Below are 17,915 nucleotides of genomic sequence, written 5' to 3'. Positions count from 1 at the left end.
TACATAAACAAGCCGGAGGGTACACATTCCTACCCCCTCTGCAGACTAGCCATGGCAGCGTGGAACACGGCCTTGAGCTACCAAGTACACCTACAAGCTCAATTCCTGCCAGGAAAATTAAATACACTGGCAGACGAACTAAGCAGAAGTCTCATGGACCCACACGAGTGGAGACTGGAACCATGGATTTTCAACATGTTGACAAGCAAATGGGGGAGCCCAGACATAGATCTTTTTGACTCCCCCCGGAACTGCCATTTGGACAAATTTTGCATATGGATTCCCCACAAAAAAGCCTGGAAAGTGGATGCATTGTCCTTCAGCTGGAAAAACCTATCCGTCTACGCTTTTCCACCTCTGCCTCTACTCTGCAAAGTTATGTTAAAAGTCAAACAGGACAAACCAAGAATGATTTTGATTGCTCCAGACTGGCCACGCCAACACTGGTACCCGCTCCTCCGCAGTGTGTCACAAATATCACCATGGCACCTGCCTGACACCTTCCTTACTGTCTCAGCAGGAGAACCAGATTCTGCACCCTCAGCTCCCAACATTGAACCTTGCAGCTTGGCTAATCACTTAAATTCACCCTTAGCATCCCTCAGCAAACCTGTGATGGATGTCATCTTGGAGGCGAGAAGACCTAGTGCTAGAAAAGCTTATGCTGACAAATCAAAAAGATTCTGTGCTTGGAATCGATCTCAAGGAATGAGCACAGCAGCACCCAATTTACCTCAGATTTTACAATACTTAACTGAGATGCTTCACAGGGGCCTGTCTTTTTCCTCCATTAAAATCCACACCTCAGCCATTTCAACTCATAACAGAACCTCCCCTCTTCTCTCATCCTCTGCTCAAGCAGTACCTCAGAGTGGCAAAAAAACTTGAGACCACCCAAGATAGCTCCTACCCCTGTCTGGGATCTTAATTTTGTATTGGAGAAACTCACTCTACCTCCTTTTGAGGCAGCTGCTACTGCAGACTTAAAATTTCTTTCTTGGAAAACAGCCTTCCTTCTAGCAATCACTTCAACTAGGTTATCTGAGTTGCAGGCCCTTATGGCAGTGGATCCTTTCATCATCTTTCATGCGGACATGGTGTCACTCAGGACCAGTCCATCCTTCATGCCCAAAGTGGTATCCAGTGTGGCTCTTAATCAGTCCATTAATTTGCCAACTTTCTTTCCCAATCCGCAAAACAAAGGAGAATGGATTCTGCATTCATTGGATGTGCACAGACAACTTAGATTCTACTTGGACAGGACTAAAACTCAAAGAAAATCTGAAATGCTGGTAGCATTTGCTGCAAGGCAGAGGGAAAGGCTATTTCAGAGCAAACCATTTCTAAATGGATAAGCCATTGCATTCATTTCAGCTATAAGCACCATGGAAAACCTATTCCCCAGGGGATCAGATCTCATTCCACCAGGGCTGCATCTACTTCTGCAGCTTTTCTCAGAGGTGTTCCTACCAAAGATATTCTAGAAGCTGCTACCTGGAGTTCAGTTCATACCTTTACCAAGCATCATCATTTACCATTTTTTTTTAAATCCAGAGCTGGCTGTGCCACTGCTGTCCTGCAGGGCCTTATAGCTGGTCCTGATGTATAAATCCATCCTCCCAACCATAAATTTGGGAATCTACCCAAATGTAATGAGTGCAACAGTGAAACACGAAGAACATGGTACAGTTGTGTACACTTACCATAAATGTAGATGTTCGAGTGTATTCACTGTTGCAGTCCTGGTTACCCTCCCTCCAGCCCCCTGTTTTTTCTCTGACTATACCTCTACTTTCTGCAACTATGCTTAAAAGCCTTTTTGGAGTATTTGCTTTTGGTTGGAAGTATATTTTTGTTTTTAAATTTTATTTTGCCCCCCATTCAGGGGGCACCTGACATCTGGGGCAAGAAAAACTGAGGTAATGACATCTGCTGCATGTTTTATACCCCTGATGACCTGACGTCATGGACGAAGGGACAGCATCCGACACAGGACCCAAGACTTTGTTAATCAGGCTGACTGAGGGCAACCTGCCAGCAGATTACCTAAATGTAATGACTGCAACAGTGAATACACTCAAACATCTACATTTATGGTAAGTGTACACAACTGTACTTTAACCATGTTGAAAGCCTTGGAAAGCTCGAGAAACAGGGCTCTTATGGTTAGAATTTATGACATTAGAAAAGGAGGAGGAGGGCTGAGGCATTACTGTGCTGTGGTCTAAATTTATGCTGGGAGTTGGCCAGACGATTATGTTGAATAAGGCAGTGTGAGAGTTGTTTTTGGATACACTTTTCCACAATTTTAACCAGAGGAGAAAGGATAGCTATTGGCCTATAGTTTGACAGCTCAAAGGAGCTGCCTACTTTGTGGAGTGGTATGACATGTGACATTTTCCAGATAGAGGCTTCAGTTATGGTTCTGTCTATTAGAACAGAGACAGGGTATGCTGTAACGTCAGCAGCTTTTTGCTAGTAGTCTGCAGGGAAGAGGTCCGCTGAAAGGATGGTTGGTTTGAGTTTTTTAATTGGGGCTCTAATGAGTGAACTCGGAACTTTTTTGAAGCTAAAGGAGAGAATGTCACTGGGTTTATGGGGTTCAGCATTAGGACAAGTGGGTTTAAGTTTGCTAGCAAGGTCCTAGATGGTTTCTGTAAAGAAACTGTTGAAGATGTTGGCAATGGACTCTGGCGATTTTTGGGTTGGGAGCTGTGGATTGCCCTGGGTGGAGGAGTTTACCTGCCCACAAATTCTGTGGCTTGTTTTGGTGTTTCTGCTGTAGATGGCAGAAATAGTTTTATTTTTTTTGTTTAGTAATATGGATTTTTTTGTATTATTCCTATATTGTCGAATGTTGAGTTGATCTTGTGGGGCTTTAGAGGAGTGCCAGGTGTTCCAGGCATTATTTCTTTGGATGATCTTTAGTTTGGTTTCTTTAGTGAGACAGGGAGCAACTTTTGTTTTAATTCTAATAGAGCATGCATGTGCATGGTTGTCAAGGATGGCCAGGAATGTGTTAGTGTATTACTGCCTCATCTAGTGGTGGTAGTTTTAGAATTGACCATTTGCATAATATAAGTTCTTCCAAGAATTTATTAAGGTTGAAGTTTTCGTTGTTTCTTATTGTTTTATAGGTGGGTAGATGTGGACATTCAACTTTATGCCTAATAGTATACGTTAAAAAATGATCACTTAGATCTTCAGGGAGAGTACCTGATTTGTACATGTGGTGGGGTCTATTAATTAGTATCCAGTCTAAGATACTTTATTGTCAGGCTTGCTGATCGTAGTAGGGGAGATTATAGTTTGGTAAACCTGCACTGCAGAGACCCCAACCACTCACGTAAACCTACATGGTTTTACACAGTCTGTATTGAGATCCCCTAGAACAATGGTCTGTTGGGGGTAGGCATTGGATAGCCAGTAGTGGATGTCTTCTAGGGTCCCTGAGTTATTACATGGGGGAATATAGACACATACTATGTTTATACATTTGTTTTTATTTATTTGTAGTTTGGAAATCATAGTTTCTGCTTTGTTAAATATAGGTGGTTGAAGATTGCCTAGAGCACCATTTAGGGTGGTTTTATAGAGAACAGAAACCCCTCCCCCTTTCCTGGTAGTATGATCTAGCCTGAGTATATTATATCCTGGAGGTAGAGTTTCATTATCTGGCATAGTTGGTTTTAACCATGTTTTGGTGAGACAAAGTATGTCGGGGAGTAGGTTGTCAATATGACATGGAGGTTGCGGACCTTATTGTTGATGCTTCTAATGTTTAAGAGGTAGGTCAGTAGTGAGTTTGGGGGGGGGGGGCTATTTAGGCTTCGTCTTATGTTTGGGCTGTTATGATTAGAGTTAGTGTTGTGTGGGGATGGTGGCCCAGGTTTGGAGTGGATATCCCCATCAATAGTAAGGGTGTGGGGCAAACTAGCTATGAGCTTTAGAAATTTATCAGTTTTTGGTAGTATTTAGTTTTGGTGTTAACATATCTGGGTATAACAGGGAGGGTGTTAGCAGGGGTAAAGAAGTTGGCATCGATGGACATGAATGAGTGGGCAGAATGGTTTGAGTTATATTCAAGGAAAGAAGTGTGGCTACATAATTTCTGCAATAGAAGTATAGCAGCAGAAAAAGGACATACACTGTGACATTGTATGTTAGTTCCTCCATTATAAGAGGAAGCAAAGATGGCTACATTTCTGAAATAAAAATAAAACTATAGTAAGCAGAAGAGCAGTTGTTGGAAAAGGAAATAGCTGTTTAAACAGTGGTGCAAAAAGCAAATGCATACGTTAAACTTTGTGCACATAAGTTTAAAAGGAAAATGCAAGTCTAACAAATGTTTAAGAGCAAAGTTCAGTGATCGTTATTCTCTCCCTTTTTTTTTCCAGCATGATTTTCGTAATTGCTATATTTTTCAACAGCTGATAACGACTTTCAGCTTTATCACACACAATAAATTAAATAAAATGGAAAACCCAAAGCAATAAAAATAATACATTTCTGTGCTGGACATTACAAATGTACAGAATGCAGTAAACTGTGTAGCACACAGTCTTCCATGACATTATACCTATTAATGCTTGCCCTGATGCACACTAGAAAAGAGAGTTGTTTATTTTCCTTTCTCTGTATGGGGATGTGACGCCCTTGCCCTGGGCCAGTAATCAAGGAGCCTCAATCCTCACCACTAACACCCATGAGTGACATGCAGATTGGGAGGATGACAAGTACACACAATAAAGTGCAATTTCCCTTAACAGAACACAGAGGTCACAGTCTGTCTGGGGCTGGTTTCTCCGTCTCTCTCCAGATCCCCAATAAGACTTCCAACTGGCACAGCTATAGGGTTAGGAACTCAGCCAAGTGGTTAAGCCAAAAGCTCCAGCACCCTCTCTGTCCAACCAGTGGTTCGTGTCCCTGCCCAAGTAGCAGACACATGCACACTTTGAGATTACATTTATATACAAACCCAGAGACACTCCTGGGTAAGGCTGGCACAGGTTCTCTAGCTATGCCTCCTTCTGCCCAACCACCTGCCACCAACCACTCTCTTATCAACTACTAAAAGGCCCTTTCCAAAAGGTGACAAATTCTACTGTCTAATGTTGCTATTATCCAAATGGTGTGTCCAAGGCTAAAGTTATTTAGGAGTGGCCTATACAGTGTCACCAAATGCATATGCGAGTACTCTAAGAGCTTACATATCTACACACAAAACCAGCCACAGTTAAAAGGTTTAAATATATTTAATAATAAACAATAAAAGCATAAGGCAATACTCATTAACTCAACACACTAACAATAGAGTTTAGAATCACAGGAAATATTTTAAAACAACATTGCATAACAGTCTTTCATAAATACAGAAAACATCTAGACTACTCTTGCTATATTCCTATCTAACTCTGAGATACTGTGCACTAAATGTCTTACTTACAGAGCCAGCCAGATATAGATGAGAAGTGCTGAAGAGAGGTTTACAGGTCCAGAACAAAATACAAAATGCACTGACTTTCTCTGAGATAGTTTTTAAATTATTATCAAACATTTCTGCTGGGTTATCTCGGATTACACCATTCTTGTCAACTCTGCCTATAGTTTCCAGGCCAACAGAAACCTAAAACTTAGCACCTCAGTGTCAGGAATACTCCTCTCTTAGAAGCTTGCTTGGAACTGGGAATCATAAAACTGTTAATTGCTTTTACCCTTGAAACCTGTAATTATCTTGGTCTCTAACAATAGAAAGAATTTTGAGCTGCAGATATTCTGTCTTCTAGTTCTGGTAAACACACTCATAAAATTCTTTGTTTATTTTCTCAGAGATTGTAAGTTAATTCTGTATATTCCAGGCTTTACCATCAACACATACATTTACATAGACATGTAGCTTATACACATTTCTGCTCTTTTCCAGTAGGGTGCACTGTGGTTACAATCTTAAAGCTCAGCACATAATGTATAGTTTAATCATAACATACAGAGTTCTCTTACATTTGTAAAACAAGCCTGTGGATCATAGTAATATTTACAAATGACATAGGATTATTTACAAAATTCTAGCTGGCTGGCTGGCAGTTCACAAGGGATACCAGTTTTATCAAGTGGTACTAAGTTTATGACCCTTTAATGAACACCTCCACTGGCCACCGCCACCAGTGCTGTCTGGAAAGTATTCATCCCTACAGCAGCTGTCTGAATATTCATCTGAAAGTTTTATAGCATGTCTGCCTTTTGTCAGGCAGCACATTTTTCAGCTAGTCATCTTTCACAGAGTGAATGAATCTACCATTTATTCCTTTGTAAGAACTTCTGAAGGATAGCCGCCTACCACTGCTTAGTTCTTAATGACCTCCATGTTTGTTGATGATGGCTCATGTCTTTCTCTGTGATGTCAAATATATGCACTGACCACTGTTATGCTACTTAAATATTGTCCACAACTTGCTGTAAATCTTCTCCTCTCTTTCCTGCCCTTTGACAAAAGTTCTTTACTTATGAATAGCTAGAAAAAAAACAGATTAATTTTAACAGCTAACGATCCAATAAGTGCTAGCAAAAGATACCGTGGCAACGGTGTGTGGTGAGGAAGATGTGGGCAGGACTTGCGTGTGCACCTCATCTTCTGTGAGGCTTTCTTTTTAGGCATTGTTTGTGCACCAGCATTTAGTGATGAAGAGGCAAAATGAAGTTTTCATCAGACAAAATGCAAGTGAAGTTTGCTAGTGGTAATTCCATTGCATGGAAATGAAAGTAACTAAATAATTCAGCAATCCAACAATCAGGAACTCCATAAAAGGGCTAATAAGATGACTATAAGGAGATTATTAAATTCAAAATGGAAAATGCTGCATGGAGGTCTGTAGACCAGTTTTGGCATAAACCACCCCTTTGTCAGTATGCATCTGCACCAAGAGAAAAACAAAAGTCTTTACACACATCATTTAAAGTGATAAATATGTGAAAAAAACAGTATCTTTCTTTTTACAAACAATGAATAGATTGTAATAATATTAATCCTGGAACTCATAAACAAAGACATTGGTAACCTCCAACCTCTGGATCCCACCCAGTTCGGGTTTGTGAAAGGCAGATCATGCCTCCTGAACCTGATCGACTTCTTTGAGGCAGTCACCAAAGCCGTAGATGAGGGTAAGGTGGTTCACATAGCCTAAGTTGACCTCGCCAAGACTTTCGACACCATCCCCCATTCTGGAATTATAGCTAAACTCACTAAACTAGGTATAAATCCCTATGTCACAAGATGGGTTGCCAACTGGCTCACTGACAGAACCCACACTGTAAAAGTTGCAGACTCCAAGTCTGGCCTTAAAGCAGTGACAAGTGGGGTACCACAGGGTTCCGTCCTGGGATCTCTCCTGTTTGGTATCTACTTCTCTGAAGTACAGGCTAACACAGAAGGCCTCTGTCTAACGAAGTTCGCAGATGACTTCAAACTAAGAGCCATAATCAAGCCCCAAATGGTGTGGACATACTACAGAAGGGCCTCACTGAGACAGATGCCTGGTGTCAGAGCCTTGGCCTCAAGCTTAATGCCAAAAAGTGCAGTGTTCTCCCCCTTAGTAAAAACTATGTACCCGTGAACTACCACATAGGCAGCAATCTACTTAACACCGAATATGTGATGAGACCCAGGTGGACAGTAGTCTCTCCTTTGATAGTCACATTGCCACAGTAGTCAGGAAGTCCTTCTACGTGGCACACCTCATCATAAAAGGGTTCTCATCCAGGAAAAAAGAGGTCATTGTTCCCCTCTACTCAACACTCATTAGACCCATTATAGAGTACAACGCCCCTTTTAGAATGTACCTCACAAGACATCTGCAGCAGCTGGAAAGGCCACAGAAGTACCTCACAAAGAGAATTACTGGCCTCAAACAAATGCCCTACACTGACCGCCTCATAAAAACTCCAGCTTTACTCCGTAGCATATCGCCTATTCTGAGGTGATCTTTGCCTAACATATAAAGCAATGTCAAACCCAGAGCTGTTGGACATGCTACACCTAAAGAAATCACAATCCCTCCGAGCTACACGCTCTGGGGACCTAAACCTTGTCACCACAATAAACAGGAGATGCTGGAGGGATAGATTCCTGTCCCAGAGACTTCCCATACTCGGGAACAGGCTACCCATCTATGGCAAGCAAAGTTCTTCATTAGCACTCTTCAAGAAAAATCTTGATGAGTGGATGGGAAATGGGAAATGCACCTCGGGGATCACTGCTGTGTGTCTGCTCGACAGTGGCACAGGAAAATAACTTTCTTGGGTGGCGTAAGCCAGGGAACCTTGTTGGCTAGGCTTACATAGGCACTTGGGACGATAGCCTAGTACCTACCTATGAACCTATCCTGTTTATCAATACTTTATTTAGAACAGGATAAAGAATAGCACCCAGTTGAACAATCCAGTGTCTTTCCTTTTAGTCCATATAGCTTGCCTGACCATGTTTGGTAGGTGTAAATTGTATAATTTTGCCAATACCTATCAGTGTAAAATATATCCTAGACTGTTTCATTTTGTCTATAAAGGACATTGGTTTCTTTGTTATTTTATGCCACTCAAATGCTCTCAATATGCATTTAGTTATTTATTGACATTTGATTACTGGGAAAGTCTGATTGGGTAGAAACCTGGTGGCCCAGTAAGAAAAGCTCCAAATTATTACAAAACATTTTAAGAACAATTTTACAATCTTCAAAAATGAAACAAAAGCCTGTGTAGTTTAAAAAAAAATTATAATAAATTAGTGGTAATATAAAAACATTGGTTAAGAATCGATACAAGTTACATGACAATCATTTAATATTTATAGAAATTTTAGACAGTTTGTAGAGAAATTAAAGGTAAGTTAGTCTATTGTAAACAGGAATTGCAGTATGAAATGAGGAAAACAGGCTTATAGTATATTTAGAGAGAAAGTAAGGAAAGAGAATTTGATAGAAGTAAGGAAGCAAGTGAAGAAGAGGGAGAGTAAGGATGTACAAGGAATGAAAAGGTACTTGATCACATTTTGGGAAATATTTTATCCTGATTGTAAGCAAGAACACAGCCAGATTTAAGCTAGTAAGTCCTGCAAAGTGGTTTTGAAAGATAGTAAGGGAGGTTATTGACCTGATGGATACATGTAAGGAGTTCCAGGCCTTAGCACCCTTGCATGAGTACAGACGATGCCCAGTTGATTTGATAGGTTTGTATATGTACAGGAGTTTTTGGTCACTGGATCGCAGTGACCAACTAGGAACATAACCGTGTAGAATTCTTTTAAGGCTGGATAGGCAGATGGATGCTGGACAATTTTACAGGTGGTAAGAAGCTGTGTATATGTTAGTTGATGAGCCACTTCTGAACAATTTAGGCATTTTAGTGCTATACAGTGGTGAGTTCTGATAGGGGTATTTGCTGCAAATTTAGCAGCTTTGTTATAGCATTGTTCAAGTTTTTTTGTGAAGCATGGAGGTTAGTAAGGATGTGAGTGCATTAAAGAAATGTGGGGAGGAGATGAGTAGTGACAAATGTAGTTTTAGTTACGTCAGCTCTGTAAAACATCCCTAGTTTTTAATGATTTTTTTATGCAATTTTGTATATGCAGATAGAATATAAGATTATCACCTCTAATAATTTACTATGAGAAGTGATTTCAATGCTTATATTGTCAAGAGAGAGAACTTTAAATTTTATTTTTTCATGAGAGAGGGAGTTGGTGAAATAAGTAGCAGTTTGGTCTTTTTTGGGTTGGGCATGGGTTGTGAGCTATGAAGCCATGTTTCAGTGGCTGCTAAAGTTTCCTGACTAATTTTTGGAGGTGTACCATATTGTCAGATGTGCAAATGAGTGGAATCATCTGCATGTGTGTGGCCTGTTTTGTGGATTTATAGAGGGTGTTGGTGAAAATGTAAAGAGAAGAGGACCAAGGATACAGCCTTGTGGTACACTGGTGGCGACTGGAAGGTAAGAAGAGAGCACAGAGTGACATTTTACTGACTGATACCTATTCGACAGGTAGCTTTTGAACCACAGAAGGGTGGGCTGGGAGAAACCTAGTGAGGACATTTGAAGTAAGTTTGCTGTGTCAAATGCTTTAGACAAGTCTAGAAATAAGGAAAAAACTCTAGTTTTCCATTCTCTCCAGCTTTATTGACAGTATCTACATAGGTTAGAAGGACAGTGCTAGTACTATGGGAAGGACTGAAGCCATGTTGTGTCGGGACAGGAGTTCTTCCTGCAGGAGATAGTCTAGCAGTTGTTTCTGAATACATTTTTCAAGTGTTTTGGTGAGAGGAGATAAGATTGCTATAGGTCTGAAGTTATTAATGTCTGTTGAATTTCCTCTTTTGTGTAGAGTGATAATGTGTGACGTTTTCCAGAGAGAGGGAACATGGAATTCCTGGACTGACCTCTTTTATAAAGATTGAGACAAGGTAGGCAATGTTGTTGGCTGCTGTTTTTAGGTACTCACTTATAAAATCATCAGCTGAATAAGAGCACTGTTTAAGTTTGAGTAGTTTTATATAGGATGTGGACACAAGTTTGAAGGTGAGAGTGGTTGTGGTGATATATGGCTGTTGGGCATGGTTGGGATTTGATGTCGGAATCCTTGGTTAGAGATGCTATACTATCTGTAAAATAAGAGTTGAACTGTACTGCAGTTTCAAGTGGTGACTTATTGGGAGAGGTGTTTGGGTTGAATATTTGGTTGGGATTTAAGATTTGTTGAATCAATGTCCAAAATGTTTAATTTAGTATTCTGAAAGTCATTATAGTACAGTTTTTTGTCTTCTTCGATTTACGTTTTAGTACAATTGTGAAGCATTTATAAAGTTTTCAAGATATTGAGGTGTTTTATATTTTTGACATTCTTTTTATGAGTTTTCTCTATCCTGCATTAGTTTTCTACTCTTTTTGGATAGCTAAATTGCATTATGTGTTTTTAGTCTCTTTCTTCTAGGAGGTGCAAGGTTATTTATGATATTTAGAAAAGTTGTATTGAATTAATTTACAGCAATTTCTAAGGGGAGGATTTTTAGGACGTTTCAGTTAATGGGATGATAACGTAATAATGAACATTTGTGGGTTAAACTTGGATAGGTTGTGTATTTTATAAACATGCTGTTTAACTGGATGTGTGAAATGGCTGTTGGGAGATGATCACCGAGAGATTCTGACGTTGTACCTGTGGTGGTGTATTTACTAGGCTCTGATATTGGGATCCAGTCTAATAGGGAATTTGATGCCTTGCTCTAATGTGTGGGGCTATTAATTGTGTGAAACCATACAAGTTCATGCTAGATGTAAGGGAGTTAGAGTTTATGTCCAAAGAACTGGCATTTACATTACCTAGTAGTATTTTGTATTGTAGAAATGTAATAGATATCCAATGTAGGATAACAGTATTGTCGCCAGAAGGGATACAAAGTGTGTTACTACATATTTGCTCATAATTTTTCATTTTGAGGAAAGCAGTAAGAAGCTGTGCTGAACTGAATTTTGGTATTGGTTTGCTGTAAGGAGAAATGTGATAAATGTTGGGAAGTATTAAAGGAATTCCACCATCTTTTCTCTTTTATATGGTCATTACAGATGATATTATAGCCAAGAGGTATAACTTTGGAGTTTTTTATGCAGAGTTTAAGCCATGTTTCAGTTTCATATGTTTTAAAATGTACAATTTTGTAATTTTTTCCAACATAAAATGCTGGACAAGTAGAAACAACTAAATAAATAAGTTAGTCCTTTTCAATTATAATCAATAGGTATACACTTGACTGGTACTGGCGGAAGAAAATTCTTTGGTTTTCATTAAATAAGAATAGTGACCACATGACACACAACCACACAAAATCCCTCCATTAATAGTCTTTTGATGAAACAGAGTAGCTAGTAAATTTTGGCTATGATAAGTAATTAGAATCTGTAGAATAGTTTGCCCCCTTTTATAACTGAACCTACAAGAACTAGGCAAAAGTGTAAGAACCTCTTTTTCAGCCAGCAAACTGTACCAATATTTATTAATCAAATCACAAAAAATGTTGAATTAGAACTCAGAGTCATAATTAAAGAAATAGTGGACTTGATTGTAGTTGTCTTAGCCATTTTTAGTCAAAATCCTCCTGATTTTGATAACTCACCAAGTTTCTAGGTCTCATAACGCACTTTGTTGTACTCAGTTGTTAAAAAATCTATGTACCAGTAAATATTCCTGGATAATTTCCATGGTTTCTGTGAAAGTCTACATTTGCACATGACTGCACAGTGGTTTGTACAGTGCTTTCCACCTCAAGGTTAGGTTTTGATTTCCAGGCAGCGTGCACACAACCGACATTTGAAACTTGTTTCACTGTTTTCTATATTCCCCACTACTCCTTCCTGGTGTGAGGTGCAGTGATGCTCAGCACCCTTTGTATATGTGTACTGCCTACACACACACACGTTGCAGGTAACTAGTTATCCAGTTCTGCCACTGTTGCAAGCCTCTGCTGAAGAACTAGCTAACTTTTGCAAGTCTGTACATGCTGCCTTTGAGAGAAAAGCGAGTTTGCAGACCTGTTTCCCGAATTTCCTTGTTGACAACCTGGCTTGCTTGACTATTAATAAAGTAGCTTGCCAGCATCATGGTTAGATGCATGCCTCGGGTGCAGCAGGGAGACTGATGGAGAGTTAGATTTTTTTTTCTTAAGTTAATTGCTGGAGGACCATATAAAAGTCTTGTTAGACAGCATAATTGGTATTTTGAAATGACTCTATAGATCATTTCTCCCCATTAAAGCACACAAAATTATATTCTTAATGAATTGTTCCTACTTATTCTTCACTAGAATTTTGATTTTAAATGGTTTCTAAGATTTTTTATAATTGCGTAGACAGATTTGCTGATGGAAACCACATGTGCTAACATGTAATCGTGTTTTCCCCAGGTTAAATGTAGGAGCAAACACCTGTAAGATATAACTGCGGGAGAACACATTAATGAGAAAGAGCTGAAGACCTTGGGTTTTTGGTTCTGGTAGATATGAACTTATTTTATGATTTGAAGCACAGACAAAGGTTAGCAGCATGATTAAATGGTTAGAGGAAAAATAAGTAAATAGTCCACAACAACATCCACCGAACCAACCAACAGCAAAGAAATAAATGCCACCACACGTTCGTAGTGATAAACCAGTACTTCAGAGGTTGCCTTGACTTCTGTGTGTTTTCAAATATATACTTCTCTCTGTTAAACAATCCATTTAAAACTAATTAATTAGTTAAGCACAAACTGATTACAGTAACTTTTAACAGAGAGAAGTGTATATTTGCCTTGACTTCTGTGTTTTCAACGTCTAAAGGAAGTGGTGGTTTATTACTACAAAAACGCTAATGTTATTAATAAAACCTTTCATTGGTATTTATTTTTTGTTTATTCTGTATTATTCCTCTGCCGTTGGTTTATTTTGGTGGATGATGATGTGGATTATTTCATAATTTTATTAGTGGAGTCATGGCTTAATTGTTCAGCAGATTCTGCCCATACGTGTTGGTTTCTTCTTCCCCCTTTGTAGCCGAGTCTGTATGCTGCTTTTTTCTACCAAATATTTGGATTTGTATAATAGATCTGTCTTAATTTCTTCCATTTCAGGTTACAGCTCCTTTTACACTTAGATCACCCTAATGTTTGACTAGTTGTATGGTTTCTTTAGGAATGATATTGTAGTTTTTATAACGTTTTAGGTTTCCAACTTGTGTGTTCATGTTGATCTTTTGGTCACACCATACCATATTATAAGTACTGGAATTGCTCAGGTTTTATACTGGAGCCTTTATCACTGTTGTAAAAGATTCATTGACAGTTAAAGATTTTGCAGATTATTCACTCTATATGGGTTTGACTGATATATAGACATCAGTTTGCATTTAAACTTTGTCATTTGAGTTAATTTTGATATATTTTATTCATGTAATAAAATACACCTGATGAACCCTATGGAGTTTTTTTAGTCATAAATCAGTAATAAAATGAATATATCGCTTCATATGCAGGGGTTTGCTGTGCAATACTGTTTGCTCTAAATATCAAAACAGTAGTAATAAAATGCAATAACCATTCAGGGTGAAACAAGTATACCAAGATTAAACGCCAAAGGCCTCTCTAGAAAAGTGTTCAGTCAGTGTCCAACTTGGGAACTGTGACATAGTTTTAGCCAGCACTGTACAGAATTCTTCATGGTAGGTGCTCAGATTGAAAATGTTCTTAAACTGTCAAGTAAGGAAAATACAATGACTATAAGAGCAGATAGCAGATTAACAGATGAATATAAAAGCAAGTATTTGGCTGATTTCTATTTTCAACCAATGCACAAACAGAATTACAATGGAAAGAAGTGATGGAGCTACTTATAACAGTGACCGAAGTCAAGAGTGAAATGTGAAGTTGAACCCCCACCAGTGGCAAATTTGGAGACCTCAGCTGTGATACAAAGGTGCATTGGAGGAGTGTTTGCAGTCTTTTACCAAGAACTGAGAAAGCTGGTTATCCAGCTGCCGGTTTGTGAATGGGGATGGAGAGTGAAGTTTGACAACTAATGAAGGAACATATAGTGGTGTGGTAGTGAGTAAGAGAAGGTATATAATAATCTTACCAACGAATGGCACTGGAAGGTATATAATGCTACATGAGTGCATGGATGGGGGACAGAAATGGCAGTACTAAAGCATAAATATTACAGAGTATAAGAACAGGATTTATTAGGAGTAGAGCCTGTCAGCAGAATGTTTAAGAACTTCAGAAAACTTTATTTGAGATTCTTCTACCACTAGAACAGAAGATGCTTTCACATCAGACAGGTACAACTGCTTGATGTTAGTCTGCATAACCATGTAAAAAATTCTAGCCACCCGTTTGCAGAGAAGAGTTCCCAGTGTGATTAAAACCAAAATGATCAGCTTGTGTTGTGCAGGCTGTAAAGTGCCAGAGGCCAAAACCGATGTTTTAGGTTTGTTTTGAAGGACACGTTGAATCTGCAGTTTACCTTCTAACTTTACACGTCCATTCCCTCCTCCTCTCTTTCCCCATAATTTCTTGAGTGTCTGAGTGAATTTTGTCTCCTTCACTCATTTTGGCAGATAATTCCATGATACCCCGCCTCTTTCTGTGAAGCAGTATTTGGCTTTTACAGTTTGCAGCTTGTGCCTCCCCTTCTTGTCCATCATTTTCTTGTGTGACCTTTTCATATCTGCCCAGCATACTTTTGTGCATCTGTATCATACCCCCTGGAGTAAGAAGAGCACTACTCATGCCAAGTCCAGCATCCCACACACCTTTCTGGTGGTTTTCTGGAGTTCTTGCAGTAGCCAGTATTCCTTCTCCAGATGGTTGAAGGTGTGACATTATCAGAATCTAGAAGAATAGGAACATTAGTTTGTTTCTGGAGTTCCCCTCTTGAGAATATACACCAGAATTATAGTTGCTACTGTTCAGTTGTTACTTTACTTCTGATGGTGATAACAAGTTTTGAAAAACTCCAAAAGACCTTTTCCTGTTTTGACATTGTCATTGTTTCATTCCCTTCTCCAACCAGTACTTCACATTAGGTTTGCTGTGACCCATGTGCATTACTTTGCGGTTTTCTGCACTGAACTTTAACTGCTGTCTTTCCGCCCATAGCCTTACAGAAAGATTAGTTACTCTTTCTCCTCCATCCCCATCTGTTACCATTGTACCTGTCTTTGTGTCATCTGCAAAGAGCTTGGTCCCATTGTCAGATATGTTTGTAAAGACCAGTCCCAGCAAAAATTCTCTATGCAATTCACACATTCCTGACAATGTACTTCTCATAACAACCCCATGTGTCCTAACTTCCAGTTGTGCCACAGTTCATTTCCTCAGTCTGTCCTTTCTTCCACACATTACAGTTTTCCTGCTAACAACTTGTATGAGAATTGAGTTAGAGGCATTTCTGAAGTCCATGTAGTGTATATTGGTTTACCTATGTTTTCCTTGAGTTAACAAAATTAGAGTTATGCTTTCTTGAAAATCCAAGTCTGAAAAGCTTAACTTGCAAACCATTAAAAAGTGTGTGTATAAATGCATATATTTGCAGGGGACGAGCCAGTTGTAACCATGTGGGGGTAGTCCACAACCATCAAAATTATACCAACCCATGGTTACATTATGGTGGAGAAAAATTTAAAAAATGGTGTACGACTGTTTTGTACAATTAGAACATCAACCATTTATGCCTCAATGAACTTGAGTATGCTGTACATTTCTGCCTGTATTTCACTTATCCCTTACAAATTATAAAAAAAATGGATAAAGTATGATCTATCTATGTGGCTGTGACCCATAACATATTGTTTTGTAGAGCAAACAATCCTACATGTAAGATTTTCCTCCATGACCCAGTCTGCCATTACTGTGAAGACATTTACACCGTAAACTCATTTCCTTTCTCCACAGTGTATTTTCCTTCCTTCTCAATGATGCCCTTCTTCCACATATTAAAACGCATTACTTAGCAATTCTCATTTGTGGCATTGCTATCTTAGTAACTTTCTCAGAGCACTCCATGTTGGGGCTCAATGAAGTATCACTATTCTTTCATTAAGATTCTCCCCCTTTCTCAAGCATCATTTCTCCTATCAGAATTAGAATGTTTCTTGTCCTAGAATTTGTAAATAACAAGGTATCAGTAGCTTATTTGACAACTACTAGGGCCATAAAACTATTCAGTCTTTAAGGGTTCCCAGCTCTTTTACCGTGTGCTGTCGTGTACTTCTGTATTCTTTCCTTCCCGTAGGACGATAAATCTGTTGGAGTGGAATGAGCAGCTGGATGGTGTGAGCAAGGAAAGGAAAGCAGAGTGGCTGAAGTTCATTTTGCAGAGGGATGGACAGATAAGCCTTAAACTTGTTTACCCTTTATCGAGGACAGGAAGGGATAGCTAGGAGAAAACTTTAGGAAAGGTTCTCTCATCTTTAGAATGAGTAACTTTTAAGCTGTCAAATTTCTAGACTCCTTCATTTTCTTTATGAATTCCCAAGAAATAACAGGCTAGCTGTTTACATTCAACCTAGTCCAAGAAGTAATAGGAAAAAAAGTCTGCATTTGTGTTTTATATCTGTCAGTTCAAAAGTTAAGAAAGATAAAATGAACTTAGCCAGTATAACAGCATGAAATGAAAATAGACTGCCTGTGTATTTATCAGCTAAAATCAATTATGCAGTTGGGGCTTGATGTATCGATGTGATCTTGTTCTCCCTAAACCCTTTCTCTTTCCCATAATACTTTGTATGACTCATGCCAGACATAAGGAAGTAACTTTGAATTCCCATGCAATTGACATATGTGTGTGTGTCTTTCGGCTTTTCCCGGTCAGGGGTCGCCACAGCGGAACTCCGGTCCGCTAATTATTGGCAGTGGAGTTTCACATGCTGGCTTGCCGGGCCTAACGCACAACCTTCAACGAAGGAATGCCCATTCACGCATGTCGTCACACACAGTAGACGCTTTAACTGAGAATCGAATGGGCAACGTCTAACTGTGAGGCGACAACGCTACCGCAGCACCACCACCGCAGCCTCCCATGCAATTGACATATAATGGGATTAATTGGGAGGGTCACTGTTATTTTTTTACCTTCTGTAAAAGGGCTGCTTCTTTTCTGTCTCTAATCACCCTCATTTAAGTTTGTCTCACCCCTTTTTTTACACTGTACTTAGAAGTTATCCAGCTACAACCAGAAAGGTAACTAAATTGCTGGCCTTTGTTCAGTATTTTCTTTTGTAGTTCAAGAGAATTTGAAAGTCCCCTCCCCCCACACTACTGGAGAGGTGTTAAAACTGTTACTGCACTGAGACCCCCTTGCAGAATCAATTACTCTTAGGTTACACACACACACACACACACA

At 39.3% G+C, this 17,915-nt stretch overlaps 1 protein-coding gene across 1 annotated transcript in view; it reads left to right on the top strand.

The window, feature by feature from the left end:
• LOC122788651 (calcium uniporter protein, mitochondrial-like) overlaps nucleotides 1-17,915 on the top strand; it is a 1,672,929-nt gene that overhangs the window by 438,970 nt on the left and 1,216,044 nt on the right. The window lies entirely within an intron of this gene.

The sequence above is a fragment of the Protopterus annectens genome, chromosome 14.part0 (genome assembly GCF_019279795.1).
Source record: "Protopterus annectens isolate FY-2018-M chromosome 14.part0, PAN1.0, whole genome shotgun sequence".
In the NCBI taxonomy this organism is placed as follows: Eukaryota; Metazoa; Chordata; order Ceratodontiformes; family Protopteridae; genus Protopterus; species Protopterus annectens.
This window is presented reverse-complemented; position numbering and strand designations above follow the sequence as displayed.